The sequence below is a fragment of the Chrysemys picta genome, chromosome 7, assembly GCF_011386835.1.
Source record: "Chrysemys picta bellii isolate R12L10 chromosome 7, ASM1138683v2, whole genome shotgun sequence".
Classification (NCBI taxonomy): domain Eukaryota; kingdom Metazoa; phylum Chordata; order Testudines; family Emydidae; genus Chrysemys; species Chrysemys picta.
The window spans coordinates 88332689-88345383 of record NC_088797.1 but is presented as its reverse complement, the minus strand read 5'-3'; the positions used below and the strand labels follow the sequence as shown (position 1 = coordinate 88345383).

At 45.8% G+C, this 12695-nt stretch overlaps 1 protein-coding gene across 1 annotated transcript in view; it reads right to left on the bottom strand.

The window, feature by feature from the left end:
• NPFFR1 (neuropeptide FF receptor 1) overlaps positions 1-12339 on the bottom strand; it is a 48330-nt gene extending 35991 nt beyond the window's left edge. The window contains exon 1 of the mRNA XM_065551974.1: positions 12203-12339. The gene's annotated coding sequence lies outside the window, so the exon portion shown is untranslated. The remainder of the gene's footprint in view (positions 1-12202) is intronic.
• Between the last annotated feature and the right edge of the window lie 356 nt (positions 12340-12695).

The window sequence follows — 12695 nt, the reverse complement described above, 5'->3', positions numbered from 1 at the left end:
ATTATTTTTTTTTTTTTTTTAAGAAAAGGGCATGAAGGAATCATTTTCAATTTTGTGTTTTATTCTCAAAATCCTCTTTTAAACCCACTTGTGCCATAGAATTGGTCTATGTGCAATTACAATTCTGGAATTATCCTAAATTGAAGTCTCTGAATGTAATAAGAGATGACATTCAAATGTACAAGCAACCAGATCCCAGGCTTTGCTATCAGCCAAAATTGTGACCTATTTCTCCTTAGGGAAGTGGGAATAGTCTGAGTTTAGGACTGATTCTAGCGGTAGTGGAGCTACAATTCCTTCCTCCATACATAGCCATTGAGTCGCTTGGCTCAAGACTGAGGATATATAGCAAAGCCTAAGGTTGGTGTGACACTTCCGAGGGGTACCCAGGGTTGTGAGGCACCCTGCTACCACCTGCCCTTAGCATAAGAAAGCCTGGCTTAACAGGGGACACTCATTTCTTGAGCACTTGCTGCTGTTGCATCTGGTACTACTGGCCTTTTCCTGCCCCTGATACCCCCTGTAGGTTGTCGACCTTGCTTGGCTCAGCCCACGCCAAGTCACACAGCCAGAATAAACCCTGTCTAGGGTAGGGAAAGTCTGACAAAACTATCTGCCCCCACCAGGGTCTTCAGACCCATCTCTGGGCCATTTCAATCTAGCCTTTGCTTGGGCTTCTAAAGGAGCCTTGTCCCCTTCTCAGAGCTTCGACCACTTCACCATTGGGGGAACTCAGGCCCACCCATTACTCTGGGCTTCAACCGAGGGACTCTATAAACAGCACCCATGTACTGCTCCCTTCAGCTAGTTGCTGCTACTTCCTTGGGCCTCTTCCCAGCTGGCCCCTTTAGCTTCACCCCTTATCTTTAGGGTTAAAGTTCACAGGTTCCCCTTCTCCCAGCTTAAGTAAATGTAGCCAGGCAGGTACCTGTGGACAGAGAGGAACCCTTCTCCACCTCCCTGGTCCCAGCCAGGAAATGAACTGCTAAGGCCCTACAGCCACTTTTATCTGAGCGTAGTGGGATCTGATTGGCTGGTTCTCTGCAGCCTTTCTAGGCAGGTCTGGAGGACCCACCTTCGCTGCTCCTTTCCTGGGGTGGGTTGAGGTAGGACTGCAGGGCCTCCAGCAGGGGGCCACAAAGGGCCAGGTACATAAGTCACACCTTGTCTGTGCCAACCAAGGTCAGTTCCCTAACTCCACCAGCCATGGGCAACATAAGCACTCCCCTCTAAGCCTACACAGGCCCTGCTGTCCCCTCTAGGTTAGTGATAAGCATACTCCAATCCTCGAGCCCTCCAAGCATCTCACTGGAGTGTCCGGCCCCTGGACTTTCACTGTATTCACCAGCCCGCTGCTTCCAAACAAACGATACAGCCTCCCACATTACAAAAGATGGGGAAAGAGGTGAACAGTGTTTTTGGTCTAAAATACTCATATGCATCAAAGTTTAGGATCCTACAAGACAGATATCTGCTTGGGGATCTGCTGGAAAAAATATGAGGAGTGGGAAACAAGCAGAAGCAACTCCACCACTTCCTATAGACAATTGGGTCCAAAATCCCAGTGTATGGCCCTTCAACAGCTGACTATTTAAAGGCCCATAAGAATTGAAATATTGCCCTCAACCCTAGCTGTGTTACCCTATATTACTATCTGTAATTTAAATTAAATACATTACTGGTATGCTGTTCTTAAAAACACCCTGAGTAAGATAACGAGATAGAAAATCCATATAATCAACATACCACATCCTGCTGAGCAAGAACTAGCCTGGCCCCAGAGGACACCGTATATATATCCTATCCTGTCACTGGGACACCGGGGTGATTGATCTGCCTAACAAACTAAGGCTGGTCAGCTATTAATCTGGATCTCACAATTCCATTTCTAATAATGGTTATCTTGTCCGGTTTTGTGGGGGCAATGTAGTTCTCTGCTCCCTCCAATTTAGAGAAGCTACGGAGTTGGCCATCCTGCTGGATCTTAAAAATAGCTGGTTATTTTCCATACCATATTGAACAATGCTCTTTTTTTCAATTATGCTACAGCTGTAGTCAGGAAAAATAATTATTTTATGCCCATTCCAACTCGGGTTTCCTTTTTCTCTGGCTCGTTTAAGGATGGATTCTTTCACACTATACTTCAGGAATTTTGAAATAAATCCCCTGGGCTTGGCATTAGCTGAGGGTGTGGGGGCTAGGGAGCGGTGGGCTCAATGTCCAGCTCTGTATCAGGGTGTAAAGAAGGGATCTCAGGTAGGGTTTTAGACAAAAATTTCACTGGCCTGCCCTTTTCCACTTCCCCAGGGACCCCGAAACACCCTAAAATAATTTCTTCTGGATTGGTCCTCCAGACCATTGATTCTATCTTGTCACTTTTGGAGCAAACTTGGTTGCTGAGTGGTAGTGATCCTAACAGAGCCCATTTTGTCTTTTAACGTGTGTGACTGACCTGTGTGCTGCAGTTGTGGCATTATATTTTCTTTTCTTTTGGTAACCACTCTGACTTGTTATGTTTTGACTTATAATCACTTAAAATCTACCTTTATAGTTAACACATTTGTTTGTTTATTCTACCTGAAGCAATGCGTTTGGTTTGAAGCATGTCTGAGACTCCCCTTGGGATAACAAGCCTGTACAAATCAATTTCTTTGTTAAATTGACAAACTCATATAAGCTTGCAGTGTCCAGCGGGAATAACTGGATACTGCAAGACGGAGGTTCCTAGGGTTGTGTCTGGGACCGGAGACATTGGCTAGTGTCATTCACTTGCAAGTAGCTGGGAGCAGCTTACATGCCAGAGGCTATGCACGAGCAGCCCAGGAGTGGGGGTTCTCACAGCAGAGCAAGGTAAGGCTGGTTCCCAGAGTCAAGGATTGGAGTGACCTGGCAGATCACTGGTCCAGACAACACCAGAGGGGAACGTCACACTTCGCAATTTTTTATACAGGGTCAGACTGTGGCTGGTAGACACTGTGAGTGGAGATGGCACAATCCCAGATGTGCAGGGACTGCATGCCTGCTGCACCACCCTCCATGTTTAGTCAGCTTTGTCTCCTGGTGCATGGGGAGGCAAGGGAAGGGATTGAGCCAAACAAAGCCTCTCTTTCTCAACACCCCTGTTATGGTAGCCAGCATCTCAAGGGGAGTTAGGAGAGACCACAATTATGTCTGGCCTCGGTGTGAGGGGAGCAGAGGGATGCTCCTTGTCCTCAGCCTCCCCCCTAGTTGCACTGCACAAGGGCCAAGCCCAATCTGACCATTAACATTTTTGCTATTGTATGAAAACTGAACAGTGAGGAGTTCACTTGAGGTGGGAATGAAGTGGGGAATTTTTAACTGTCCCACAGGAAAACCTGGGCTTGGCCCAGGTTTCTGCCTGAGCCATTTGACTGGAGTGGTGTGAAGGGTTTCAGTACTTCCTGCACACCGGCTTTGTCTCTGATCAAGGAGGTGGGGGTCAAAGTCGTACATTATCCAGGCCTAAATCTGTTGTGGAGAATTTAATATGGAAGTCAAAGGGCAAACAACCCTCTCCCAGTAGGGCATGCTTATAAGCTTGGGCTTTAGACTTCCTGGCAACAGAGGCAGGAAGTCAGCCAGTGATCTCAAGCCGAGGCACAGGCTGAATGACATGCTACACTGGAGTTAAAGTAAGGGGGAGTGTGGGAAAGCCCAGCTGTACATCCTCCTCTGCTAAAACCAGAGGGACACCTTCCTTTCCACTCTGTGGGCTAGTGGAAGCTCAATAAGCAGAGCTCCTCCCTCCTCACTGCCTGGATGCTACATCAGGCAAGGAATCTGAAGTGCGTACAGCAGGGCACCAAGCCTCTCACACCAGCGGGGGCAGCAGCAGCATCACCTGATGGGGGAAGAAGAGTTATCCAAGCTGGGAGTTCTCCATCTGCCTCAGTAAGTTCTTTCCCCTGGCTGAATCCCAATTCCCTCCTCTCCAGGGGAAAAGGGAGACCCTACCCCAGCCATCCCAACCCACAACCAGAAGCTGTGGGAAGCAGACCAGTCTTGTCAGTTCTCTCTCTCTCCTTTGCTCTCTACTGGGTAGGGAGCAAAAGGGTTGATCACCCACATAACTCCATACTGTGTGCATGCACACAAACACTCACACTTCTGTTTGACTAGCTCTGGACCGGTTTGTTTTCGCTATCTTCCTAATGACATGTCGTGTTCCACAGGACAGTGAAATGCAATCTCACCATGTGACATCGACTCCCACAATGACATACAACCCCAGAATTGGTGAAGCCCCCCTCCTAGTCTGAGGTAGACAATGCTGGTGAACAAGCAGTGTCCTGGACCTGTGGTAGATTTACGTTGGCCTTTCAAGGTAAAGTAACTGGGCTTAGACCATACCATCTGTAAAAAGTGTTGTTTTCTAAAAAAAATTTCCTGTCTAGTTATTTGCCATCAAACCTGCTACAAGTTGACTTTGGATTCTCCAATTTATTCACAACATTGCTTTCCTCTGCCTTGAAATAATATGTGATCTGCTATATCCAGCTATGTTGCAAATCTCCATGAATAATACCGTCAGCTGGCCAGACTGTACTATCTTCTAGGTTCTCATTAAGTTAGAACGTATTCTTGTTTTCCCACATTTCTATGGATTTGGGCCATGAGAAAGGACAGGAAAACTTAGTCCATAAACTGTGATGTTGGCAGGGGTGTTTTCTAATAATTTGTCTTAGATCGGGGTTGGGTTGGGGCGGAGGGAGTTATACGGGAATCTTATTTGCTTCCTTATCATTCGGAGCAACAACTGTAATGAGTATTACCTGAACATCACTTTGGATTCTCAAACTTTCCCATAATGTGAACCACATCCTCTTATAGAGATTATTTCTCAGACACCACCCCTCTTATTTGTGATCCTGCAGGCACCATCCCTTCCCATTCACAGGCCCATAACATCCATGTAGTAATAACAGCAACTGCATATGCAGAAAAGAAACATTAGGGGCATTAGAGACTCTCCTGTGAGTCCCTTAACCACCACTGTACTTTATTATATTTTATATTTACACTGAGTCACTAGCGTCCCCATTTGCTTCTAGGGAAGGTGGTGGTGCTATTATTAATTATAATTATTAAATATAATTATTACTACTACTAGTACTATAGCCTCAGCCACCACCAGTCCTATTTACTTCTGCCTTCCTTTAGGCTCTCAACTCTTTCTCCGATACTTCCTTCCTGTCTGCTTATATAGGCCTAGGTGCTGGGGGGGGGGGGAGGGTACTTCCACCCAATTAGCCCCTCAACTGCATTAGCACTCAGTTAATTGGTCTCCTGTCTTTCAATCAGAGCTGAATTAATGTAAACAGGTGGGGATTTGAGTGACAAGATGCTGAGTCGGCTCCTGAGTCCGCACACCCTGTTACAGATAGATAGATAGATATAAGTATTTTAAACTGTCTTTGGTGCAATATGTGTTTTGTCCATTATGAAAAACAGTCAATAACACTGTGTACTTTGCTCTGCATTTCATATCCCCTCACATCTCCTCTTCCGCTCTTTGGTCTGCTCCTCTGCCTCCGCGTCTTTGCCACATGGCCCATTTCTCCTCCTCCTCCTTCCTGATGCCTGGTTCCCTTCTCCCTGTACTTTCCTCTGCCATGGGTGCTTGGCAGTTCTAGGCTGCTCTGTGGCTCTGGTCTGGTTCTTGATAGCTCCTGTTTTCTCTTATTCTCTTAACGATCAGTAGGCTCCTTCTTATTCTCAGCTGCTTTTACAATCCTCCAGGCTGTTCTTTGCAATGAACATGGAAGCAAGGCCAAAGGAGGAGGAGTTACTGCCACGTGACCTGCTAGTGTTCTGAACAACACCTTGCATACATGGACCTCAGTTTGGGAACTACTGCCATAGACCAAGACAACCAGATTGTTTAATCTAAAATAAAAGTAACTATAAAGAACTAAAGTCATGTCTCCCTGAGCTAGCACAGTGCTATCCTCTGTAACTGTCTTCACAAAACTGAACATAAAATGGCTACCAGTCTCTGAAACACAGTAGAGTTCTTAATGTTTTAAAGTTGCAGTATGCAGAAAGACAAAGGATAGTTACAGATCTACTGTAAACACCACAGTGACTTCCTGCTTTCCTCACAGTGTGAAGCTCAAATGCCTTAAACAATGGTTTGAAAGAATCACTCTATTCTAAGGGCCAAATGCTACAACACCCTGAGCACGTTCAGCTCCTACTAACTTCAGTGGCACAGAATACTCAGCATGTTGCATGAGCGGGACCAGCACCTAAGCCCCTTTTTCCCATCAGTTTTGTTTATGGTACTTTTAATATCACTCACTCTGTCAGGGAAAATAGGAAGTTCAGATTTCTCAGGCTCCTACAGAGACAATTTAGTTATAATGTAGTACTACTTTCAGTCTGAAACAGCCATCTCCTTTAGGATATTATACATTCAATTTTAACTTGTAACAAAAGCTCTGCATTCATATCTAATTGACCGAGACACTATTCTTCACTTCTGTTTCCTAAAACATTGCGTGGTGTGGATGGCATTCTAAAAGAAGCTGCCATATTCCACCCTAGATGTGGCTCCATTTCAGTGGTAGGTGAATCAATCACTAAACTGTATATCATTTAGCATTGTGCAGAATAATCCAATGCATGTAAAGGGCACTATACAAATCTATAAAAACATTTTCAGTGTGGGACATTTCTAATTGCTCATATAACAAGTTAGATTTCTGAGGATGATGCTTCAGACAGACAGATTTAGAGCTGTCCAGAAAACAAGAATTCTATTTTGTGAACATTTTTGAGGTTTCATTCTGCATTAGGATGAAACTGAGACTGTTGGAATTTTTGTGTGAAAAAGCAAGGCAGTGAAGGGAAGAGACATCCCCCCTCCCTCCCCAATAGCCCACTGAATCTGCCTGATTAGATCTAGGCCTTGAATTTTAGCAACTCTGGGCAGGGAAGCTTCCTGTTGAAGCTGTTGCATGATATAGTTAAATAATTAAATATCCATTGTGCCAAAGAGAGAAAGTGAGAGCCTGACTCTGTAACCCATTGATTAAGTCACTCATCTGGGAGGTGGGAGACCCACATTCAAGTCAGTGCTGCAGATCAGGTGAGTGCCCTACATGGCAGGGTATTGGCTGTTCCGGGGTGGGAGTCTCTCTCGCTGACCAAACATTCCATCTCGGAGCTGAGAAGCCTTTCTGACAAAAGTTTCATTGAAACGGATAGATTTCTACAAAAAGTTTTGGTTTTGATGAGTCAACATTTTTCTGACAAAAAACATTTGTCAAAAATGCTCAAACAGCTGTAGGCAGACTGTAGATGCACATAGGGGTACCTCTATTGAGAAGGAGGCACATTTACACCTCTATTTTTTTTATGTTCCATCCAGACATGGCTGATTAAAAAAAAATAGTCCACCTGTTGGATCGCTCAGAGACAGCCTCTTGGCAGCCAGCCAGAGAGCTGCTATAGAAAACTGCAGGTTGAGATAGTGATGATTGTCATTACCGATGAGCAGCCCATTCATCTCCCTGGCAACTCAACCAGATGTGCCACTTGTAAACTATTATTACATTCATAGATTGTTGTGGGGACAACAAAGCATCTTTCAGAATTTATACTGCAGTCTGAGCATATTAATGTATAATTCTGGTCACTGACCTTCTATTACAAATGTCTCTTGCCTATTTGTTTCTAGTCATGGAATATTCCTCTTTTCACCACTGCCTAATTGAGTTCATATTTGTTAGGTTAGCTGACAAGACTGTAGATAGTTGGTTCTCAGTAGAGCAAAGAGCTATTTAATTTAATTGATTCTTGATGTTTGTCTGTATTTGATGCCAATACTTCACCATCTCCATTTTAACTGTGTTATACTGCAAAGCTAATAAAACTATTTTCAGAAATAATAAAGCAAACCAAGGGACAGGTGAGCAGGGGGGGAAATGATACAGGAAGGAGAGGAAGCAACAACTGTAATGGGTACTCCAGCCACTTTTTCTCATGTTATTGCCCTTGATTACTTTCAGCAGGTTAACTCTGCAGAACAAGAAACTTCTCTACCCTGCCCAGGTAATAGAAGCATTTTTTCAGGTTTGATTCCCACTCAGTTAAAACCCCAGTTCTAAAAATTTCCTCAACAATATAAGATGCTCACTATGAACCACAGCACAGTTTATGTGACAACAGAACTGCAGAATCATGTAGCACTCATGGAACAAACCATCCCACCAGGGCTTAGTAACACTCAGATCAGTCTCCTGCTTTGCAACACACCCTAGATCAGTGGTTTTCAAACTTTTTTTCTGGGGACCCAGTTGAAGAAAATTGTTGATGCCCGCGACCCAACGGAGCTGGGGATGAGGGGTTTGGGGTGCAGGAAGGGGTTTTGCATTTGGGAGGGCTCAGGGCTGGGGCAGGGGTTATGGTGCGGGAGGGGGTCAGGGCTCTGAGCTGGGGGGTGCAGGCTGTGAGGTGGGGCCGGGAATGAGGGGTTTGGGTGCAGGAAGGGGTTCCAGGTTTGGGGGGGCTCAGGGCTGGGACAGGGGATTGGCGCACAGTGTTGGGGTGCAGACTTACCTCCAACGTCTCCCAGTCAGCGGCGCAGCTGGGGTGCACCGCGAACCATGCCGCGCCCTAGACGCGGCCAGCAGCAGGTCTGGCTCCTAGGCAGAGGCAGGCAGGCAGGCAAGCAGCTCCGCGCGACTCTTGCCCGCAGGCACTGCGCTCCCAGTTCCCATTGGCCGGTTGCCAGCCAATGGGAGTGTGGAACCGGTGCTTGGGGCAGGGGCAGTGCCTGGAGCTCCATGGCCCCCCGACCTAGAAGCCGGACCCACTGCTGGCTGTTTCCGGGGCATAGCAGGGTGTCGGAAAAGGTAGTCACTAGCCTGCCTTAGCTGGGCAGCACCGCTGATGAGACTTTTAATGTCCTGGTCGCTGGTGCTGACCAGAGCAAGGCGACCCAGTGCCTTACATGCCGCAACGCAGTAGTGGGTCCCGACCCACGGTTTGAAAAACACTGCCCTAGAAGGATCATTTTCACCTAATGATCACTCCCACCCCCTCCCCTGTTGTGCACTATCATTTAATCAGTGCTGTTTAAAACCTGCCAGAATCCCGAAAGGACTAGCCATCCTTGATGGTTACTCCAAGATCTTTTCCTATGTGGCTCCCTGGACTTCATTTACTTCTAGTAAGATGTGGCAGAAGAGAGTCTGCAGAAGGGTCAAATCCCTTCACTGCCAATCTTTAAAACAGTCCTTTTCAGGTTTTGGGGGTTTCCTTGATGGCAAAGGCCAACTAAGATTTTACTTAGAACAGAATTGTTCCAAGTGATTCCTCAGCCCCTCTACTGCAAATGCTGCATGTTAGCGCTACACAATACTAACAGAATGCAAGCATTGCAGCCAGAAGGCCTGATTCTCTATTGCTATACACTTTGTATAGTATCTAGTCCCGTGCAAAGCACTACCCTGCATAGGCGCCGGAACTAGAGGTGCATGGGTGTTGGAACATGGGGTGCTGGGAGAGCTGCTGCACCCTCTGGCTGGAAGTGGTTTCCATCATATGCAGGGTTTACAGTTTGGTTCAATGGCTCTCAGCATCCCCAATATACAGATTGTTCCAGCAGCCCTGATGCTTTGTGTGAATAGAGAATTTGACTTGGTATTATTAAACCAATTATAATTGCTAATTATTTATTATCTGTATTACGAAGTGCCAAGAAGCCCTAACCAAGATCGGGAGCCTGTTATGCTGCGTGTTGTACAAACGCATAGTGAGAGACAGTTGCTGCCATGAAGAACTTAGTATGGAATTTTCAGTAGTGCTGAGCATTGGCATAACCCTCCTCCCCCTGAAGTCAGTGCTGAAACTCCCACGGAGTGCTTTTGAAAATCTAATCTGTAAAGACTAACTAGCCAGGACTGAAAAAGGAAATATTATTTATCCCTATTTTACAGATGGTGAAGTGAGGAATTAAAACTGATCTCATAAGCCCCAGTCCACTGCTCTAAATACAATACCCTCTTTCCTGACTGCAGACAGGCAATGGAGAATCAGGCCCCAATAGCTTTCTGAGAGCCTGATTCAAGGAAGCTGCTACTGGGAAGTATTGTGAACTATATCTCATTGTGCCATCCTGGCCTCTGTAGCCCTTCTAGGAGCATTCATCCCAGAGGAGAGCAGTGGTGTTGCTATCACTGTCCTCCCTCGGGACTTTCTGCTATGGCAGTGTTGGTTTACAGCTGGGGCTTCACAAGAGCCCCACGGGTAGAGGCTATGAGGGAAGGGTCCTATTCCTAGCCAGTATCACCTGGGTTTTCAGCTGCACTGGTCTCCTAAGTGCTCCCCAGAGGAAGGGAGGAGAGATGAAGATGCATTTCACTACATTGCATTGGGTGCATTGCTGTAAAACTAAGGAGCATAAAGGTGGTGGGAGTTCGGGAATACCTCTCTTCTCCTGTCCACCCCCACCATGGCTCACAAGCCATACAGAATGCTTCTGAGAATCTGACTTTCAAGTTTTAGGCTTCTACATTCTGAAAAAGTTCCATATGATAGCTGCCATCCTCTGAATGGGACACTGAACCCTGCACCCTCCTATTCCTGTGTTGTCTATTTACATGGGAGCTAAAGATCCCAAAGCATAAGGGGATAACATCTCAGGGCCCTGGCCAATATTCCCTAACCCCATCAAAATGTATGTGTGTGGTGTTGCTTAGTATATGACTGTCGGCATATTTGTTTGTGTAATCACCAGGGGTGGGATCCACAAAAGGGACTTAGCTGTTGCAATGATGAGTGTTGTGGCACCTAGAAAAAAACCCACAGGATCAACACTGCTGTCCAGAAAGCTGAGTGGGGAGAGGTAGGTGCCTCAGAATGTGATTCACAAAAGCAAGTATGGGATCTGCCTGAGCTAGCCAACAAGAGACACTGATGAGAAGGGTGTGTGCTAAGCCCGAGTCCAGGCTGCAGGAAGGTGTGTATCTTTGCCTAGTGATCCACAAATGGGAATCCTTTTCCTGGAATCAGACAGATTAGTCGTTCAAGGCATTTCTTGCAGGAATGAATTAGATGCCTGTCTTGCTCCACACAAAATGAGAGCAGGAGGAAGTGCTGCTGCCACCTTACATCTTTGAGCCCTGTGGTTAAAGCATTTGCCTGGGATATTGGAGACCCAAATTCAATTCCCCCCTCTTTGCCAGAGGAGGGGAAAAGATTTGAACAGCAGTCACCTACATCTCAAGAGAGTGCTCTAACCGTGGAGCTGTGGGATATTCTGATGTGGGAAAATCCCTCAGTCTCTCCTATTGAAATTGTTCCACTGTGGATAGATAATGAAAAAGTGATTGGAGCAGGAGGACTGGACCAGACCTAGGGTCTTTCACCTCCCTGATGCCCTAACCACTGGACTATGGAGTCATTCTCTTTGTCCCCATGACTATTTAAGTATTTATCCACAGTGGAACAGGCCATAGAGCAGGAATTACTAAGCCTCCTTTCAGAGATGGGGGTATAAGACAGTCACTGTAGGGAGAAAGGTTCCCACATCCAGATAAAATTACTAATTTTTCCATATGCTGTGCTAAGAATTCTGTTTTAAAGACTCAAGACAGAATCATTTGATGTAGGAACATTTTGGAGAGAGCCATCAAATTCTTTTATTTAATGATGCAAATAAAAAAAGATGAATTTCCATATGAAAAGCCTTATTATATTTTAATTGGGGGGAAAACAAGGTAAAGACAGTGTCTGTCTGACTGGGTCTGCAAGAACCAAATCTTCGTCTATTTCCCCCTAACAAATGGACTTAATTAGCTTTGCTTTTACTGAAAGTCATCTAGAAGAACAGTCACCCTTTCAAGCCTCTTTAAAACTCTTGGTAAATGGCACATAATGAAAACAGTGCAGTGGAATAATTTATTCCTGCTAAACATGTTGCCAAGAAGCCACAGGTGTAGAGAAGCTGAAAGGAAGAAGAAAATGCAATGGGAAGGAGGTAATGGTAGTACTCAGTCCATAATACTCAGCCCAGGGTCCAGTGTTAAGTACTTTGTTTATTTCACTGTTGGAATTTTGTGGGTGCATTAAGTATTTATGAAACAGGAAGACTAATCACCTGGGGTACAAGAGACATTGCAGGCAGTTTCTGTACAAGTGATCCCTACACCGCTCTGCCAACGCATTTCCAAACCTGACCTTTAGAGCCCCTTCTGTTCCGTTCCTGGTCTCCTCACACCCCAGCTCCTGACTTGCAGCACCCATGCTAGTTCAGTCCTGGGCTTTTCTTCAGCAGGGACTCAATGCTGAAATGTGCGATGGTTTGTCCTCACTTTAAGGCCCTTTTACACAGAGTATATGAGCATCATAAAGGGACTTATTGTCAATGAGAATCAGGCCCCACATCTTTCTCTGTTTACAGTAAACCAAATGCAGTTTACTGAAGGCTGTGTATGGGAGGAGCTGGGGCAGACAGCAAGTGTTTAAAAAAAGGTAGCCTGGATTCTAATCTTATACCAGTTTCCCTAGTATAACAGCCTCTCTGCTGGGAGATCACCCTCACTCAGGGAGTATCCTTAAGCCCTTTCACCATTCCTCTGGGTCCAACTCTTGGTATGGAGACATCAGCAGTTAAGCCCTTCCACTGCTCCCCTGCCTTCAGCAGCCCTTTAGTTCTCTAGCTTGGG